Source organism: Daphnia pulicaria, chromosome 3, assembly GCF_021234035.1.
Source record: "Daphnia pulicaria isolate SC F1-1A chromosome 3, SC_F0-13Bv2, whole genome shotgun sequence".
NCBI classification, from domain to species: domain Eukaryota; kingdom Metazoa; phylum Arthropoda; class Branchiopoda; order Diplostraca; family Daphniidae; genus Daphnia; species Daphnia pulicaria.
In genome coordinates, this window is record NC_060915.1 from 1,401,028 (window position 1) to 1,416,605 (window position 15,578).

The 15,578-nt window shown below is 37.3% G+C and overlaps 35 pseudogenes; all 35 read left to right on the forward strand.

The window, feature by feature from the left end:
- Window positions 1–248: 248 nt before the first annotated feature.
- LOC124331643 lies at window positions 249–367 on the forward strand (annotated as a pseudogene).
- A 414-nt stretch (window positions 368–781) lies between these two features.
- Window positions 782–900, forward strand: LOC124331644 (annotated as a pseudogene).
- Window positions 901–1,314: 414 nt separating this feature from the next.
- On the forward strand, window positions 1,315–1,433 carry LOC124331645 (annotated as a pseudogene).
- A 284-nt stretch (window positions 1,434–1,717) lies between these two features.
- Window positions 1,718–1,836, forward strand: LOC124335519 (annotated as a pseudogene).
- Window positions 1,837–2,250: 414 nt separating this feature from the next.
- LOC124333997 lies at window positions 2,251–2,369 on the forward strand (annotated as a pseudogene).
- Window positions 2,370–2,783: 414 nt separating this feature from the next.
- LOC124334248 lies at window positions 2,784–2,902 on the forward strand (annotated as a pseudogene).
- Window positions 2,903–3,316: 414 nt separating this feature from the next.
- Window positions 3,317–3,435, forward strand: LOC124331646 (annotated as a pseudogene).
- Window positions 3,436–3,719: 284 nt separating this feature from the next.
- On the forward strand, window positions 3,720–3,838 carry LOC124331649 (annotated as a pseudogene).
- Window positions 3,839–4,122: 284 nt separating this feature from the next.
- Window positions 4,123–4,241, forward strand: LOC124331650 (annotated as a pseudogene).
- Window positions 4,242–4,525: 284 nt separating this feature from the next.
- LOC124334249 lies at window positions 4,526–4,644 on the forward strand (annotated as a pseudogene).
- A 412-nt stretch (window positions 4,645–5,056) lies between these two features.
- LOC124331652 lies at window positions 5,057–5,175 on the forward strand (annotated as a pseudogene).
- Window positions 5,176–5,459: 284 nt separating this feature from the next.
- LOC124331653 lies at window positions 5,460–5,578 on the forward strand (annotated as a pseudogene).
- A 283-nt stretch (window positions 5,579–5,861) lies between these two features.
- LOC124330767 lies at window positions 5,862–5,980 on the forward strand (annotated as a pseudogene).
- A 414-nt stretch (window positions 5,981–6,394) lies between these two features.
- On the forward strand, window positions 6,395–6,513 carry LOC124329597 (annotated as a pseudogene).
- Window positions 6,514–6,797: 284 nt separating this feature from the next.
- Window positions 6,798–6,916, forward strand: LOC124331654 (annotated as a pseudogene).
- A 283-nt stretch (window positions 6,917–7,199) lies between these two features.
- On the forward strand, window positions 7,200–7,318 carry LOC124330778 (annotated as a pseudogene).
- Window positions 7,319–7,732: 414 nt separating this feature from the next.
- Window positions 7,733–7,851, forward strand: LOC124331655 (annotated as a pseudogene).
- A 284-nt stretch (window positions 7,852–8,135) lies between these two features.
- On the forward strand, window positions 8,136–8,254 carry LOC124331656 (annotated as a pseudogene).
- A 283-nt stretch (window positions 8,255–8,537) lies between these two features.
- LOC124331658 lies at window positions 8,538–8,656 on the forward strand (annotated as a pseudogene).
- A 283-nt stretch (window positions 8,657–8,939) lies between these two features.
- On the forward strand, window positions 8,940–9,058 carry LOC124330789 (annotated as a pseudogene).
- A 414-nt stretch (window positions 9,059–9,472) lies between these two features.
- Window positions 9,473–9,591, forward strand: LOC124331659 (annotated as a pseudogene).
- Window positions 9,592–9,875: 284 nt separating this feature from the next.
- LOC124331660 lies at window positions 9,876–9,994 on the forward strand (annotated as a pseudogene).
- Window positions 9,995–10,277: 283 nt separating this feature from the next.
- LOC124330801 lies at window positions 10,278–10,396 on the forward strand (annotated as a pseudogene).
- Window positions 10,397–10,810: 414 nt separating this feature from the next.
- Window positions 10,811–10,929, forward strand: LOC124331661 (annotated as a pseudogene).
- Window positions 10,930–11,213: 284 nt separating this feature from the next.
- LOC124331662 lies at window positions 11,214–11,332 on the forward strand (annotated as a pseudogene).
- A 284-nt stretch (window positions 11,333–11,616) lies between these two features.
- LOC124331664 lies at window positions 11,617–11,735 on the forward strand (annotated as a pseudogene).
- Window positions 11,736–12,019: 284 nt separating this feature from the next.
- Window positions 12,020–12,138, forward strand: LOC124331665 (annotated as a pseudogene).
- A 284-nt stretch (window positions 12,139–12,422) lies between these two features.
- Window positions 12,423–12,541, forward strand: LOC124331666 (annotated as a pseudogene).
- A 283-nt stretch (window positions 12,542–12,824) lies between these two features.
- On the forward strand, window positions 12,825–12,943 carry LOC124330812 (annotated as a pseudogene).
- Window positions 12,944–13,357: 414 nt separating this feature from the next.
- LOC124331667 lies at window positions 13,358–13,476 on the forward strand (annotated as a pseudogene).
- Window positions 13,477–13,760: 284 nt separating this feature from the next.
- On the forward strand, window positions 13,761–13,879 carry LOC124331668 (annotated as a pseudogene).
- Window positions 13,880–14,163: 284 nt separating this feature from the next.
- Window positions 14,164–14,282, forward strand: LOC124331669 (annotated as a pseudogene).
- A 284-nt stretch (window positions 14,283–14,566) lies between these two features.
- On the forward strand, window positions 14,567–14,685 carry LOC124331670 (annotated as a pseudogene).
- A 284-nt stretch (window positions 14,686–14,969) lies between these two features.
- Window positions 14,970–15,088, forward strand: LOC124331671 (annotated as a pseudogene).
- A 284-nt stretch (window positions 15,089–15,372) lies between these two features.
- On the forward strand, window positions 15,373–15,491 carry LOC124334250 (annotated as a pseudogene).
- Window positions 15,492–15,578: the final 87 nt, after the last annotated feature.

Below are 15,578 nucleotides of genomic sequence, written 5' to 3' on the forward strand. Positions count from 1 at the left end.
TTTTTTTTCAATCACGATGGTTACCAGTCCAAATTCTTAGATAAAAAATTTCAATGGCATAGAGATAGGTTCAATTCATCTATTTGAATGATTCTGGATAAATTTCATTGCGAGTTTTTCAAAGTTTATCGCGCTTTTTTATTCGCGATGGTTACGAGTCCAAATTCAATGAACAAACATTTCTATCACTTTGAAGTGATTTTCTATTCATCCATTAAGAATGGGAGGGTAAATTTTCATTTTTGAATGTCAACGGCCATATCACGTAGAACGCACCTGGTCTCGTCAGCTCCCAGAAGTTAAGTTACGTCGAGTCCCGTTAGTACTTGGAAGGGTGACCGCTTGGGAATACGGGATGTCGTTGGCGACGAACAGTTTGTTTTCAATAACAAACTTCTTGAAATTTTTTTTCAATCACGATGGTAACCAGTCCAAATTCGTAGATAAAAAATTTCAATGCCTTAGAGATAGGTTCAATTCATCTATAAGAATGATTCTGGATCAATTCCATTGAGAGTTTTTCAAAGTTTATCGCGTTTTTTAATCGCGATGGTTACCAGTCCAAATTCGTAGATCAAAAATATCAATGGCATAGAGATAGGTTCAATTCATCTATAGGAATGATTCTGGATAAATTTCATTGCGAGTTTTTCAAAGTTTATCGCGCTTTTTTATTCGCGATGGTTACGAGTCCAAATTCAATGAACAAACATTTCTATCACTTTGAAGTGATTTTCTATTCATCCATTGGGACTGGGAGGGTAAATTTTCATTTTTGAATGTCAACGGCCATATCACGTAGAACGCACCTGGTCTCGTCAGCTCCCAGAAGTTAAGTTACGTCGAGTCCCGTTAGTACTTGGAAGGGTGACCGCTTGGGAATACGGGATGTCGTTGGCGACGAACAGTTTGTTTTCAATAACAAACTTCTTGAAATTTTTTTTCAATCACGATGGTTACCAGTCCAAATTCGTAGATAAAAAATTTCAATGCCTTAGAGATAGGTTCAATTCATCTATAAGAATGATTCTGGATCAATTCCATTGAGAGTTTTTCAAAGTTTATCGCGTTTTTTAATCGCGATGGTTACCAGTCCAAATTCGTAGATCAAAAATATCAATGGCATAGAGATAGGTTCAATTCATCTATAGGAATGATTCTGGATAAATTTCATTGCGAGTTTTTCAAAGTTTATCGCGCTTTTTTATTCGCGATGGTTACGAGTCCAAATTCAATGAACAAACATTTCTATCACTTTGAAGTGATTTTCTATTCATCCATTGGGACTGGGAGGGTAAATTTTCATTTTTGAATGTCAACGGCCATATCACGTAGAACGCACCTGGTCTCGTCAGCTCCCAGAAGTTAAGTTACGTCGAGTCCCGTTAGTACTTGGAAGGGTGACCGCTTGGGAATACGGGATGTCGTTGGCGATGAACAGTTTGTTTTCAATAACAAACTTCTTGAAATTTTTTTTCAATCACGATGGTTACCAGTCCAAATTCTTAGATAAAAAATTTCAATGGCATAGAGATAGGTTCAATTCATCTATTTGAATGATTCTGGATAAATTTCATTGCGAGTTTTTCAAAGTTTATCGCGCTTTTTTATTCGCGATGGTTACGAGTCCAAATTCAATGAACAAACATTTCTATCACTTTGAAGTGATTTTCTATTCATCCATTGGGAATGGGAGGGTAAATTTTCATATTTGAATGTCAACGGCCATATCACGTAGAACGCACCTAGTCTCGTCAGCTCCCAGAAGTTAAGTTACGTCGAGTCCCGTTAGTACTTGGAAGGGTGACCGCTTGGGAATACGGGATGTCGTTGGCGATGAACAGTTTGTTTTCAATAACAAACTTCTTGAAATTTTTTTTCAATCACGATAATTACCAGTCCAAATTCGTAGATAAAAAATTTCAATGCCTTAGAGATAGGTTCAATTCATCTATAAGAATGATTCTGGATCAATTCCATTGAGAGTTTTTCAAAGTTTATCGCGTTTTTTAATCGCGATGGTTACCAGTCCAAATTCGTAGATCAAAAATATCAATGGCATAGAGATAGGTTCAATTCATCTATAGGAATGATTCTGGATAAATTTCATTGCGAGTTTTTCAAAGTTTATCGCGCTTTTTTATTCGCGATGGTTACGAGTCCAAATTCAATGAACAAACATTTCTATCACTTTGAAGTGATTTTCTATTCATCCATTGGGACTGGGAGGGTAAATTTTCATTTTTGAATGTCAACGGCCATATCACGTAGAACGCACCTGGTCTCGTCAGCTCCCAGAAGTTAAGTTACGTCGAGTCCCGTTAGTACTTGGAAGGGTGACCGCTTGTGAATACGGGATGTCGTTGGCGACGAACAGTTTGTTTTCAATAACAAACTTCTTGAAATTTTTTTTCAATCACGATGGTTACCAGTCCAAATTCGTAGATAAAAAATTTCAATGCCTTAGAGATAGGTTCAATTCATCTATAAGAATGATTCTGGATCAATTCCATTGAGAGTTTTTCAAAGTTTATCGCGTTTTTTAATCGCGATGGTTACCAGTCCAAATTCGTAGATCAAAAATATCAATGGCATAGAGATAGGTTCAATTCATCTATAGGAATGATTCTGGATAAATTTCATTGCGAGTTTTTCAAAGTTCATCGCGCTTTTTTATTCGCGATGGTTACGAGTCCAAATTCAATGAACAAACATTTCTATCACTTTGAAGTGATTTTCTATTCATCCATTGGGACTGGGAGGGTAAATTTTCATTTTTGAATGTCAACGGCCATATCACGTAGAACGCACCTGGTTTCGTCAGCTCCCAGAAGTTAAGTTACGTCGAGTCCCGTTAGTACTTGGAAGGGTGACCGCTTGGGAATACGGGATGTCGTTGGCGATGAACAGTTTGTTTTCAATAACAAACTTCTTGAAATTTTTTTTCAATCACGATAATTACCAGTCCAAATTCGTAGATAAAAAATTTCAATGCCTTAGAGATAGGTTCAATTCATCTATAAGAATGATTCTGGATCAATTCCATTGAGAGTTTTTCAAAGTTTATCGCGTTTTTTAATCGCGATGGTTACCAGTCCAAATTCGTAGATCAAAAATATCAATGGCATAGAGATAGGTTCAATTCATCTATAGGAATGATTCTGGATAAATTTCATTGCGAGTTTTTCAAAGTTTATCGCGCTTTTTTATTCGCGATGGTTACGAGTCCAAATTCAATGAACAAACATTTCTATCACTTTGAAGTGATTTTCTATTCATCCATTGGGAATGGGAGGGTAAATTTTCATTTTTGAATGTCAACGGCCATATCACGTAGAACGCACCTGGTCTCGTCAGCTCCCAGAAGTTAAGTTACGTCGAGTCCCGTTAGTACTTGGAAGGGTGACCGCTTGGGAATACGGGATGTCGTTGGCGATGAACAGTTTGTTTTCAATAACAAACTTCTTGAAATTTTTTTTCAATCACGATGGTTACCAGTCCAAATTCTTAGATAAAAAATTTCAATGGCATAGAGATAGGTTCAATTCATCTATTTGAATGATTCTGGATAAATTTCATTGCGAGTTTTTCAAAGTTTATCGCGCTTTTTTATTCGCGATGGTTACGAGTCCAAATTCAATGAACAAACATTTCTATCACTTTGAAGTGATTTTCTATTCATCCATTGGGACTGGGAGGGTAAATTTTCATTTTTGAATGTCAACGGCCATATCACGTAGAACGCACCTGGTCTCGTCAGCTCCCAGAAGTTAAGTTACGTCGAGTCCCGTTAGTACTTGGAAGGGTGACCGCTTGGGAATACGGGATGTCGTTGGCGATGAACAGTTTGTTTTCAATAACAAACTCCTTGAAATTTTTTTTCAATCACGATGGTTACCAGTCCAAATTCTTAGATAAAAAATTTCAATGGCATAGAGATAGGTTCAATTCATCTATTTGAATGATTCTGGATAAATTTCATTGCGAGTTTTTCAAAGTTTATCGCGCTTTTTTATTCGCGATGGTTACGAGTCCAAATTCAATGAACAAACATTTCTATCACTTTGAAGTGATTTTCTATTCATCCATTGGGACTGGGAGGGTAAATTTTCATTTTTGAATGTCAACGGCCATATCACGTAGAACGCACCTGGTCTCGTCAGCTCCCAGAAGTTAAGTTACGTCGAGTCCCGTTAGTACTTGGAAGGGTGACCGCTTGGGAATACGGGATGTCGTTGGCGATGAACAGTTTGTTTTCAATAACAAACTTCTTGAAATTTTTTTTCAATCACGATGGTTACCAGTCCAAATTCTTAGATAAAAAATTTCAATGGCATAGAGATAGGTTCAATTCATCTATTTGAATGATTCTGGATAAATTTCATTGCGAGTTTTTCAAAGTTTATCGCGCTTTTTTATTCGCGATGGTTACGAGTCCAAATTCAATGAACAAACATTTCTATCACTTTGAAGTGATTTTCTATTCATCCATTGGGACTGGGAGGGTAAATTTTCATTTTTGAATGTCAACGGCCATATCACGTAGAACGCACCTGGTTTCGTCAGCTCCCAGAAGTTAAGTTACGTCGAGTCCCGTTAGTACTTGGAAGGGTGACCGCTTGGGAATACGGGATGTCGTTGGCGATGAACAGTTTGTTTTCAATAACAAACTTCTTGAAATTTTTTTTCAATCACGATAATTACCAGTCCAAATTCGTAGATAAAAAATTTCAATGCCTTAGAGATAGGTTCAATTCATCTATAAGAATGATTCTGGATCAATTCCATTGAGAGTTTTTCAAAGTTTATCGCGTTTTTTAATCGCGATGGTTACCAGTCCAAATTCGTAGATCAAAAATATCAATGGCTCAGATAGGTTCAATTCATCTATAGGAATGATTCTGGATAAATTTCATTGCGAGTTTTTCAAAGTTTATCGCGCTTTTTTATTCGCGATGGTTACGAGTCCAAATTCAATGAACAAACATTTCTATCACTTTGAAGTGATTTTCTATTCATCCATTGGGACTGGGAGGGTAAATTTTCATTTTTGAATGTCAACGGCCATATCACGTAGAACGCACCTGGTCTCGTCAGCTCCCAGAAGTTAAGTTACGTCGAGTCCCGTTAGTACTTGGAAGGGTGACCGCTTGGGAATACGGGATGTCGTTGGCGATGAACAGTTTGTTTTCAATAACAAACTTCTTGAAATTTTTTTTCAATCACGATGGTTACCAGTCCAAATTCTTAGATAAAAAATTTCAATGGCATAGAGATAGGTTCAATTCATCTATTTGAATGATTCTGGATAAATTTCATTGCGAGTTTTTCAAAGTTTATCGCGCTTTTTTATTCGCGATGGTTACGAGTCCAAATTCAATGAACAAACATTTCTATCACTTTGAAGTGATTTTCTATTCATCCATTGGGACTGGGAGGGTAAATTTTCATTTTTGAATGTCAACGGCCATATCACGTAGAACGCACCTGGTCTCGTCAGCTCCCAGAAGTTAAGTTACGTCGAGTCCCGTTAGTACTTGGAAGGGTGACCGCTTGGGAATACGGGATGTCGTTGGCGATGAACAGTTTGTTTTCAATAACAAACGTCTGAAATTTTTTTTCAATCACGATGGTTACCAGTCCAAATTCTTAGATAAAAAATTTCAATGGCATAGAGATAGGTTCAATTCATCTATTTGAATGATTCTGGATAAATTTCATTGCGAGTTTTTCAAAGTTTATCGCGCTTTTTTATTCGCGATGGTTACGAGTCCAAATTCAATGAACAAACATTTCTATCACTTTGAAGTGATTTTCTATTCATCCATTGGGACTGGGAGGGTAAATTTTCATTTTTGAATGTCAACGGCCATATCACGTAGAACGCACCTGGTCTCGTCAGCTCCCAGAAGTTAAGTTACGTAGAGTCCCGTTAGTACTTGGAAGGGTGACCGCTTGGGAATACGGGATGTCGTTGGCGATGAACAGTTTGTTTTCAATAACAAACTTCTTGAAATTTTTTTTCAATCACGATAATTACCAGTCCAAATTCGTAGATAAAAAATTTCAATGCCTTAGAGATAGGTTCAATTCATCTATAAGAATGATTCTGGATCAATTCCATTGAGAGTTTTTCAAAGTTTATCGCGTTTTTTAATCGCGATGGTTACCAGTCCAAATTCGTAGATCAAAAATATCAATGGCATAGAGATAGGTTCAATTCATCTATAGGAATGATTCTGGATAAATTTCATTGCGAGTTTTTCAAAGTTTATCGCGCTTTTTTATTCGCGATGGTTACGAGTCCAAATTCAATGAACAAACATTTCTATCACTTTGAAGTGATTTTCTATTCATCCATTGGGACTGGGAGGGTAAATTTTCATTTTTGAATGTCAACGGCCATATCACGTAGAACGCACCTGGTCTCGTCAGCTCCAAGAAGTTAAGTTACGTCGAGTCCCGTTAGTACTTGGAAGGGTGACCGCTTGGGAATACGGGATGTCGTTGGCGATGAACAGTTTTTTTTCAATAACAAACTTCTTGAAATTTTTTTTCAATCACGATGGTTACCAGTCCAAATTCTTAGATAAAAAATTTCAATGGCATAGAGATAGGTTCAATTCATCTATTTGAATGATTCTGGATAAATTTCATTGCGAGTTTTTCAAAGTTTATCGCGCTTTTTTATTCGCGATGGTTACGAGTCCAAATTCAATGAACAAACATTTCTATCACTTTGAAGTGATTTTCTATTCATCCATTGGGACTGGGAGGGTAAATTTTCATTTTTGAATGTCAACGGCCATATCACGTAGAACGCACCTGGTCTCGTCAGCTCCCAGAAGTTAAGTTACGTCGAGTCCCGTTAGTACTTGGAAGGGTGACCGCTTGGGAATACGGGATGTCGTTGGCGATGAACAGTTTGTTTTCAATAACAAACGTCTGAAATTTTTTTTCAATCACGATGGTTACCAGTCCAAATTCTTAGATAAAAAATTTCAATGGCATAGAGATAGGTTCAATTCATCTATTTGAATGATTCTGGATAAATTTCATTGCGAGTTTTTCAAAGTTTATCGCGCTTTTTTATTCGCGATGGTTACGAGTCCAAATTCAATGAACAAACATTTCTATCACTTTGAAGTGATTTTCTATTCATCCATTGGGACTGGGAGGGTAAATTTTCATTTTTGAATGTCAACGGCCATATCACGTAGAACGCACCTGGTCTCGTCAGCTCCCAGAAGTTAAGTTACGTAGAGTCCCGTTAGTACTTGGAAGGGTGACCGCTTGGGAATACGGGATGTCGTTGGCGATGAACAGTTTGTTTTCAATAACAAACTTCTTGAAATTTTTTTTCAATCACGATAATTACCAGTCCAAATTCGTAGATAAAAAATTTCAATGCCTTAGAGATAGGTTCAATTCATCTATAAGAATGATTCTGGATCAATTCCATTGAGAGTTTTTCAAAGTTTATCGCGTTTTTTAATCGCGATGGTTACCAGTCCAAATTCGTAGATCAAAAATATCAATGGCATAGAGATAGGTTCAATTCATCTATAGGAATGATTCTGGATAAATTTCATTGCGAGTTTTTCAAAGTTTATCGCGCTTTTTTATTCGCGATGGTTACGAGTCCAAATTCAATGAACAAACATTTCTATCACTTTGAAGTGATTTTCTATTCATCCATTGGGACTGGGAGGGTAAATTTTCATTTTTGAATGTCAACGGCCATATCACGTAGAACGCACCTGGTCTCGTCAGCTCCCAGAAGTTAAGTTACGTCGAGTCCCGTTAGTACTTGGAAGGGTGACCGCTTGGGAATACGGGATGTCGTTGGCGATGAACAGTTTTTTTTCAATAACAAACTTCTTGAAATTTTTTTTCAATCACGATGGTTACCAGTCCAAATTCTTAGATAAAAAATTTCAATGGCATAGAGATAGGTTCAATTCATCTATTTGAATGATTCTGGATAAATTTCATTGCGAGTTTTTCAAAGTTTATCGCGCTTTTTTATTCGCGATGGTTACGAGTCCAAATTCAATGAACAAACATTTCTATCACTTTGAAGTGATTTTCTATTCATCCATTGGGACTGGGAGGGTAAATTTTCATTTTTGAATGTCAACGGCCATATCACGTAGAACGCACCTGGTCTCGTCAGCTCCCAGAAGTTAAGTTACGTCGAGTCCCGTTAGTACTTGGAAGGGTGACCGCTTGGGAATACGGGATGTCGTTGGCGATGAACAGTTTGTTTTCAATAACAAACGTCTGAAATTTTTTTTCAATCACGATGGTTACCAGTCCAAATTCTTAGATAAAAAATTTCAATGGCATAGAGATAGGTTCAATTCATCTATTTGAATGATTCTGGATAAATTTCATTGCGAGTTTTTCAAAGTTTATCGCGCTTTTTTATTCGCGATGGTTACGAGTCCAAATTCAATGAACAAACATTTCTATCACTTTGAAGTGATTTTCTATTCATCCATTGGGACTGGGAGGGTAAATTTTCATTTTTGAATGTCAACGGCCATATCACGTAGAACGCACCTGGTCTCGTCAGCTCCCAGAAGTTAAGTTACGTCGAGTCCCGTTAGTACTTGGAAGGGTGACCGCTTGGGAATACGGGATGTCGTTGGCGATGAACAGTTTGTTTTCAATAACAAACGTCTGAAATTTTTTTTCAATCACGATGGTTACCAGTCCAAATTCTTAGATAAAAAATTTCAATGGCATAGAGATAGGTTCAATTCATCTATTTGAATGATTCTGGATAAATTTCATTGCGAGTTTTTCAAAGTTTATCGCGCTTTTTTATTCGCGATGGTTACGAGTCCAAATTCAATGAACAAACATTTCTATCACTTTGAAGTGATTTTCTATTCATCCATTGGGACTGGGAGGGTAAATTTTCATTTTTGAATGTCAACGGCCATATCACGTAGAACGCACCTGGTCTCGTCAGCTCCCAGAAGTTAAGTTACGTAGAGTCCCGTTAGTACTTGGAAGGGTGACCGCTTGGGAATACGGGATGTCGTTGGCGATGAACAGTTTGTTTTCAATAACAAACTTCTTGAAATTTTTTTTCAATCACGATAATTACCAGTCCAAATTCGTAGATAAAAAATTTCAATGCCTTAGAGATAGGTTCAATTCATCTATAAGAATGATTCTGGATCAATTCCATTGAGAGTTTTTCAAAGTTTATCGCGTTTTTTAATCGCGATGGTTACCAGTCCAAATTCGTAGATCAAAAATATCAATGGCATAGAGATAGGTTCAATTCATCTATAGGAATGATTCTGGATAAATTTCATTGCGAGTTTTTCAAAGTTTATCGCGCTTTTTTATTCGCGATGGTTACGAGTCCAAATTCAATGAACAAACATTTCTATCACTTTGAAGTGATTTTCTATTCATCCATTGGGACTGGGAGGGTAAATTTTCATTTTTGAATGTCAACGGCCATATCACGTAGAACGCACCTGGTCTCGTCAGCTCCCAGAAGTTAAGTTACGTCGAGTCCCGTTAGTACTTGGAAGGGTGACCGCTTGGGAATACGGGATGTCGTTGGCGATGAACAGTTTTTTTTCAATAACAAACTTCTTGAAATTTTTTTTCAATCACGATGGTTACCAGTCCAAATTCTTAGATAAAAAATTTCAATGGCATAGAGATAGGTTCAATTCATCTATTTGAATGATTCTGGATAAATTTCATTGCGAGTTTTTCAAAGTTTATCGCGCTTTTTTATTCGCGATGGTTACGAGTCCAAATTCAATGAACAAACATTTCTATCACTTTGAAGTGATTTTCTATTCATCCATTGGGACTGGGAGGGTAAATTTTCATTTTTGAATGTCAACGGCCATATCACGTAGAACGCACCTGGTCTCGTCAGCTCCCAGAAGTTAAGTTACGTCGAGTCCCGTTAGTACTTGGAAGGGTGACCGCTTGGGAATACGGGATGTCGTTGGCGATGAACAGTTTGTTTTCAATAACAAACGTCTGAAATTTTTTTTCAATCACGATGGTTACCAGTCCAAATTCTTAGATAAAAAATTTCAATGGCATAGAGATAGGTTCAATTCATCTATTTGAATGATTCTGGATAAATTTCATTGCGAGTTTTTCAAAGTTTATCGCGCTTTTTTATTCGCGATGGTTACGAGTCCAAATTCAATGAACAAACATTTCTATCACTTTGAAGTGATTTTCTATTCATCCATTGGGACTGGGAGGGTAAATTTTCATTTTTGAATGTCAACGGCCATATCACGTAGAACGCACCTGGTCTCGTCAGCTCCCAGAAGTTAAGTTACGTAGAGTCCCGTTAGTACTTGGAAGGGTGACCGCTTGGGAATACGGGATGTCGTTGGCGATGAACAGTTTGTTTTCAATAACAAACTTCTTGAAATTTTTTTTCAATCACGATAATTACCAGTCCAAATTCGTAGATAAAAAATTTCAATGCCTTAGAGATAGGTTCAATTCATCTATAAGAATGATTCTGGATCAATTCCATTGAGAGTTTTTCAAAGTTTATCGCGTTTTTTAATCGCGATGGTTACCAGTCCAAATTCGTAGATCAAAAATATCAATGGCATAGAGATAGGTTCAATTCATCTATAGGAATGATTCTGGATAAATTTCATTGCGAGTTTTTCAAAGTTTATCGCGCTTTTTTATTCGCGATGGTTACGAGTCCAAATTCAATGAACAAACATTTCTATCACTTTGAAGTGATTTTCTATTCATCCATTGGGACTGGGAGGGTAAATTTTCATTTTTGAATGTCAACGGCCATATCACGTAGAACGCACCTGGTCTCGTCAGCTCCCAGAAGTTAAGTTACGTCGAGTCCCGTTAGTACTTGGAAGGGTGACCGCTTGGGAATACGGGATGTCGTTGGCGATGAACAGTTTGTTTTCAATAACAAACTTCTTGAAATTTTTTTTCAATCACGATGGTTACCAGTCCAAATTCGTAGATAAAAAATTTCAATGCCTTAGAGATAGGTTCAATTCATCTATAAGAATGATTCTGGATAAATTTCATTGCGAGTTTTTCAAAGTTTATCGCGCTTTTTTATTCGCGATGGTTACGAGTCCAAATTCAATGAACAAACATTTCTATCACTTTGAAGTGATTTTCTATTCATCCATTGGGACTGGGAGGGTAAATTTTCATTTTTGAATGTCAACGGCCATATCACGTAGAACGCACCTGGTCTCGTCAGCTCCCAGAAGTTAAGTTACGTCGAGTCCCGTTAGTACTTGGAAGGGTGACCGCTTGGGAATACGGGATGTCGTTGGCGATGAACAGTTTGTTTTCAATAACAAACTTCTTGAAATTTTTTTTCAATCACGATGGTTACCAGTCCAAATTCTTAGATAAAAAATTTCAATGGCATAGAGATAGGTTCAATTCATCTATTTGAATGATTCTGGATAAATTTCATTGCGAGTTTTTCAAAGTTTATCGCGCTTTTTTATTCGCGATGGTTACGAGTCCAAATTCAATGAACAAACATTTCTATCACTTTGAAGTGATTTTCTATTCATCCATTGGGACTGGGAGGGTAAATTTTCATTTTTGAATGTCAACGGCCATATCACGTAGAACGCACCTGGTCTCGTCAGCTCCCAGAAGTTAAGTTACGTCGAGTCCCGTTAGTACTTGGAAGGGTGACCGCTTGGGAATACGGGATGTCGTTGGCGATGAACAGTTTGTTTTCAATAACAAACTTCTTGAAATTTTTTTTCAATCACGATGGTTACCAGTCCAAATTCGTAGATAAAAAATTTCAATGCCTTAGAGATAGGTTCAATTCATCTATAAGAATGATTCTGGATAAATTTCATTGCGAGTTTTTCAAAGTTTATCGCGCTTTTTTATTCGCGATGGTTACGAGTCCAAATTCAATGAACAAACATTTCTATCACTTTGAAGTGATTTTCTATTCATCCATTGGGACTGGGAGGGTAAATTTTCATTTTTGAATGTCAACGGCCATATCACGTAGAACGCACCTGGTCTCGTCAGCTCCCAGAAGTTAAGTTACGTCGAGTCCCGTTAGTACTTGGAAGGGTGACCGCTTGGGAATACGGGATGTCGTTGGCGATGAACAGTTTGTTTTCAATAACAAACTTCTTGAAATTTTTTTTCAATCACGATGGTTACCAGTCCAAATTCTTAGATAAAAAATTTCAATGGCATAGAGATAGGTTCAATTCATCTATTTGAATGATTCTGGATAAATTTCATTGCGAGTTTTTCAAAGTTTATCGCGCTTTTTTATTCGCGATGGTTACGAGTCCAAATTCAATGAACAAACATTTCTATCACTTTGAAGTGATTTTCTATTCATCCATTGGGACTGGGAGGGTAAATTTTCATTTTTGAATGTCAACGGCCATATCACGTAGAACGCACCTGGTCTCGTCAGCTCCCAGAAGTTAAGTTACGTCGAGTCCCGTTAGTACTTGGAAGGGTGACCGCTTGGGAATACGGGATGTCGTTGGCGATGAACAGTTTGTTTTCAATAACAAACGTCTGAAATTTTTTTTCAATCACGATGGTTACCAGTCCAAATTCTTAGATAAAAAATTTCAATGGCATAGAGATAGGTTCAATTCATCTATTTGAATGATTCTGGATAAATTTCATTGCGAGTTTTTCAAAGTTTATCGCGCTTTTTTATTCGCGATGGTTACGAGTCCAAATTCAATGAACAAACATTTCTATCACTTTGAAGTGATTTTCTATTCATCCATTGGGACTGGGAGGGTAAATTTTCATTTTTGAATGTCAACGGCCATATCACGTAGAACGCACCTGGTCTCGTCAGCTCCCAGAAGTTAAGTTACGTAGAGTCCCGTTAGTACTTGGAAGGGTGACCGCTTGGGAATACGGGATGTCGTTGGCGATGAACAGTTTGTTTTCAATAACAAACTTCTTGAAATTTTTTTTCAATCACGATAATTACCAGTCCAAATTCGTAGATAAAAAATTTCAATGCCTTAGAGATAGGTTCAATTCATCTATAAGAATGATTCTGGATCAATTCCATTGAGAGTTTTTCAAAGTTTATCGCGTTTTTTAATCGCGATGGTTACCAGTCCAAATTCGTAGATCAAAAATATCAATGGCATAGAGATAGGTTCAATTCATCTATAGGAATGATTCTGGATAAATTTCATTGCGAGTTTTTCAAAGTTTATCGCGCTTTTTTATTCGCGATGGTTACGAGTCCAAATTCAATGAACAAACATTTCTATCACTTTGAAGTGATTTTCTATTCATCCATTGGGACTGGGAGGGTAAATTTTCATTTTTGAATGTCAACGGCCATATCACGTAGAACGCACCTGGTCTCGTCAGCTCCCAGAAGTTAAGTTACGTCGAGTCCCGTTAGTACTTGGAAGGGTGACCGCTTGGGAATACGGGATGTCGTTGGCGATGAACAGTTTTTTTTCAATAACAAACTTCTTGAAATTTTTTTTCAATCACGATGGTTACCAGTCCAAATTCTTAGATAAAAAATTTCAATGGCATAGAGATAGGTTCAATTCATCTATTTGAATGATTCTGGATAAATTTCATTGCGAGTTTTTCAAAGTTTATCGCGCTTTTTTATTCGCGATGGTTACGAGTCCAAATTCAATGAACAAACATTTCTATCCCTTTGAAGTGATTTTCTATTCATCCATTGGGAATGGGAGGGTAAATTTTCATTTTTGAATGTCAACGGCCATATCACGTAGAACGCACCTGGTCTCGTCAGCTCCCAGAAGTTAAGTTACGTCGAGTCCCGTTAGTACTTGGAAGGGTGACCGCTTGGGAATACGGGATGTCGTTGGCGATGAACAGTTTGTTTTCAATAACAAACTTCTTGAAATTTTTTTTCAATCACGATGGTTACCAGTCCAAATTCTTAGATAAAAAATTTCAATGGCATAGAGATAGGTTCAATTCATCTATTTGAATGATTCTGGATAAATTTCATTGCGAGTTTTTCAAAGTTTATCGCGCTTTTTTATTCGCGATGGTTACGAGTCCAAATTCAATGAACAAACATTTCTATCCCTTTGAAGTGATTTTCTATTCATCCATTGGGAATGGGAGGGTAAATTTTCATTTTTGAATGTCAACGGCCATATCACGTAGAACGCACCTGGTCTCGTCAGCTCCCAGAAGTTAAGTTACGTCGAGTCCCGTTAGTACTTGGAAGGGTGACCGCTTGGGAATACGGGATGTCGTTGGCGATGAACAGTTTGTTTTCAATAACAAACTTCTTGAAATTTTTTTTCAATCACGATGGTTACCAGTCCAAATTCTTAGATAAAAAATTTCAATGGCATAGAGATAGGTTCAATTCATCTATTTGAATGATTCTGGATAAATTTCATTGCGAGTTTTTCAAAGTTTATCGCGCTTTTTTATTCGCGATGGTTACGAGTCCAAATTCAATGAACAAACATTTCTATCACTTTGAAGTGATTTTCTATTCATCCATTGGGACTGGGAGGGTAAATTTTCATTTTTGAATGTCAACGGCCATATCACGTAGAACGCACCTGGTCTCGTCAGCTCCCAGAAGTTAAGTTACGTCGAGTCCCGTTAGTACTTGGAAGGGTGACCGCTTGGGAATACGGGATGTCGTTGGCGATGAACAGTTTGTTTTCAATAACAAACTTCTTGAAATTTTTTTTCAATCACGATGGTTACCAGTCCAAATTCTTAGATAAAAAATTTCAATGGCATAGAGATAGGTTCAATTCATCTATTTGAATGATTCTGGATAAATTTCATTGCGAGTTTTTCAAAGTTTATCGCGCTTTTTTATTCGCGATGGTTACGAGTCCAAATTCAATGAACAAACATTTCTATCACTTTGAAGTGATTTTCTATTCATCCATTGGGACTGGGAGGGTAAATTTTCATTTTTGAATGTCAACGGCCATATCACGTAGAACGCACCTGGTCTCGTCAGCTCCCAGAAGTTAAGTTACGTCGAGTCCCGTTAGTACTTGGAAGGGTGACCGCTTGGGAATACGGGATGTCGTTGGCGATGAACAGTTTGTTTTCAATAACAAACTTCTTGAAATTTTTTTTCAATCACGATGGTTACCAGTCCAAATTCTTAGATAAAAAATTTCAATGGCATAGAGATAGGTTCAATTCATCTATTTGAATGATTCTGGATAAATTTCATTGCGAGTTTTTCAAAGTTTATCGCGCTTTTTTATTCGCGATGGTTACGAGTCCAAATTCAATGAACAAACATTTCTATCACTTTGAAGTGATTTTCTATTCATCCATTGGGACTGGGAGGGTAAATTTTCATTTTTGAATGTCAACGGCCATATCACGTAGAACGCACCTGGTTTCGTCAGCTCCCAGAAGTTAAGTTACGTCGAGTCCCGTTAGTACTTGGAAGGGTGACCGCTTGGGAATACGGGATGTCGTTGGCGATGAACAGTTTGTTTTCAATAACAAACTTCTTGAAATTTTTTTTCAATCACGATAATTACCAGTCCAAATTCGTAGATAAAAAATTT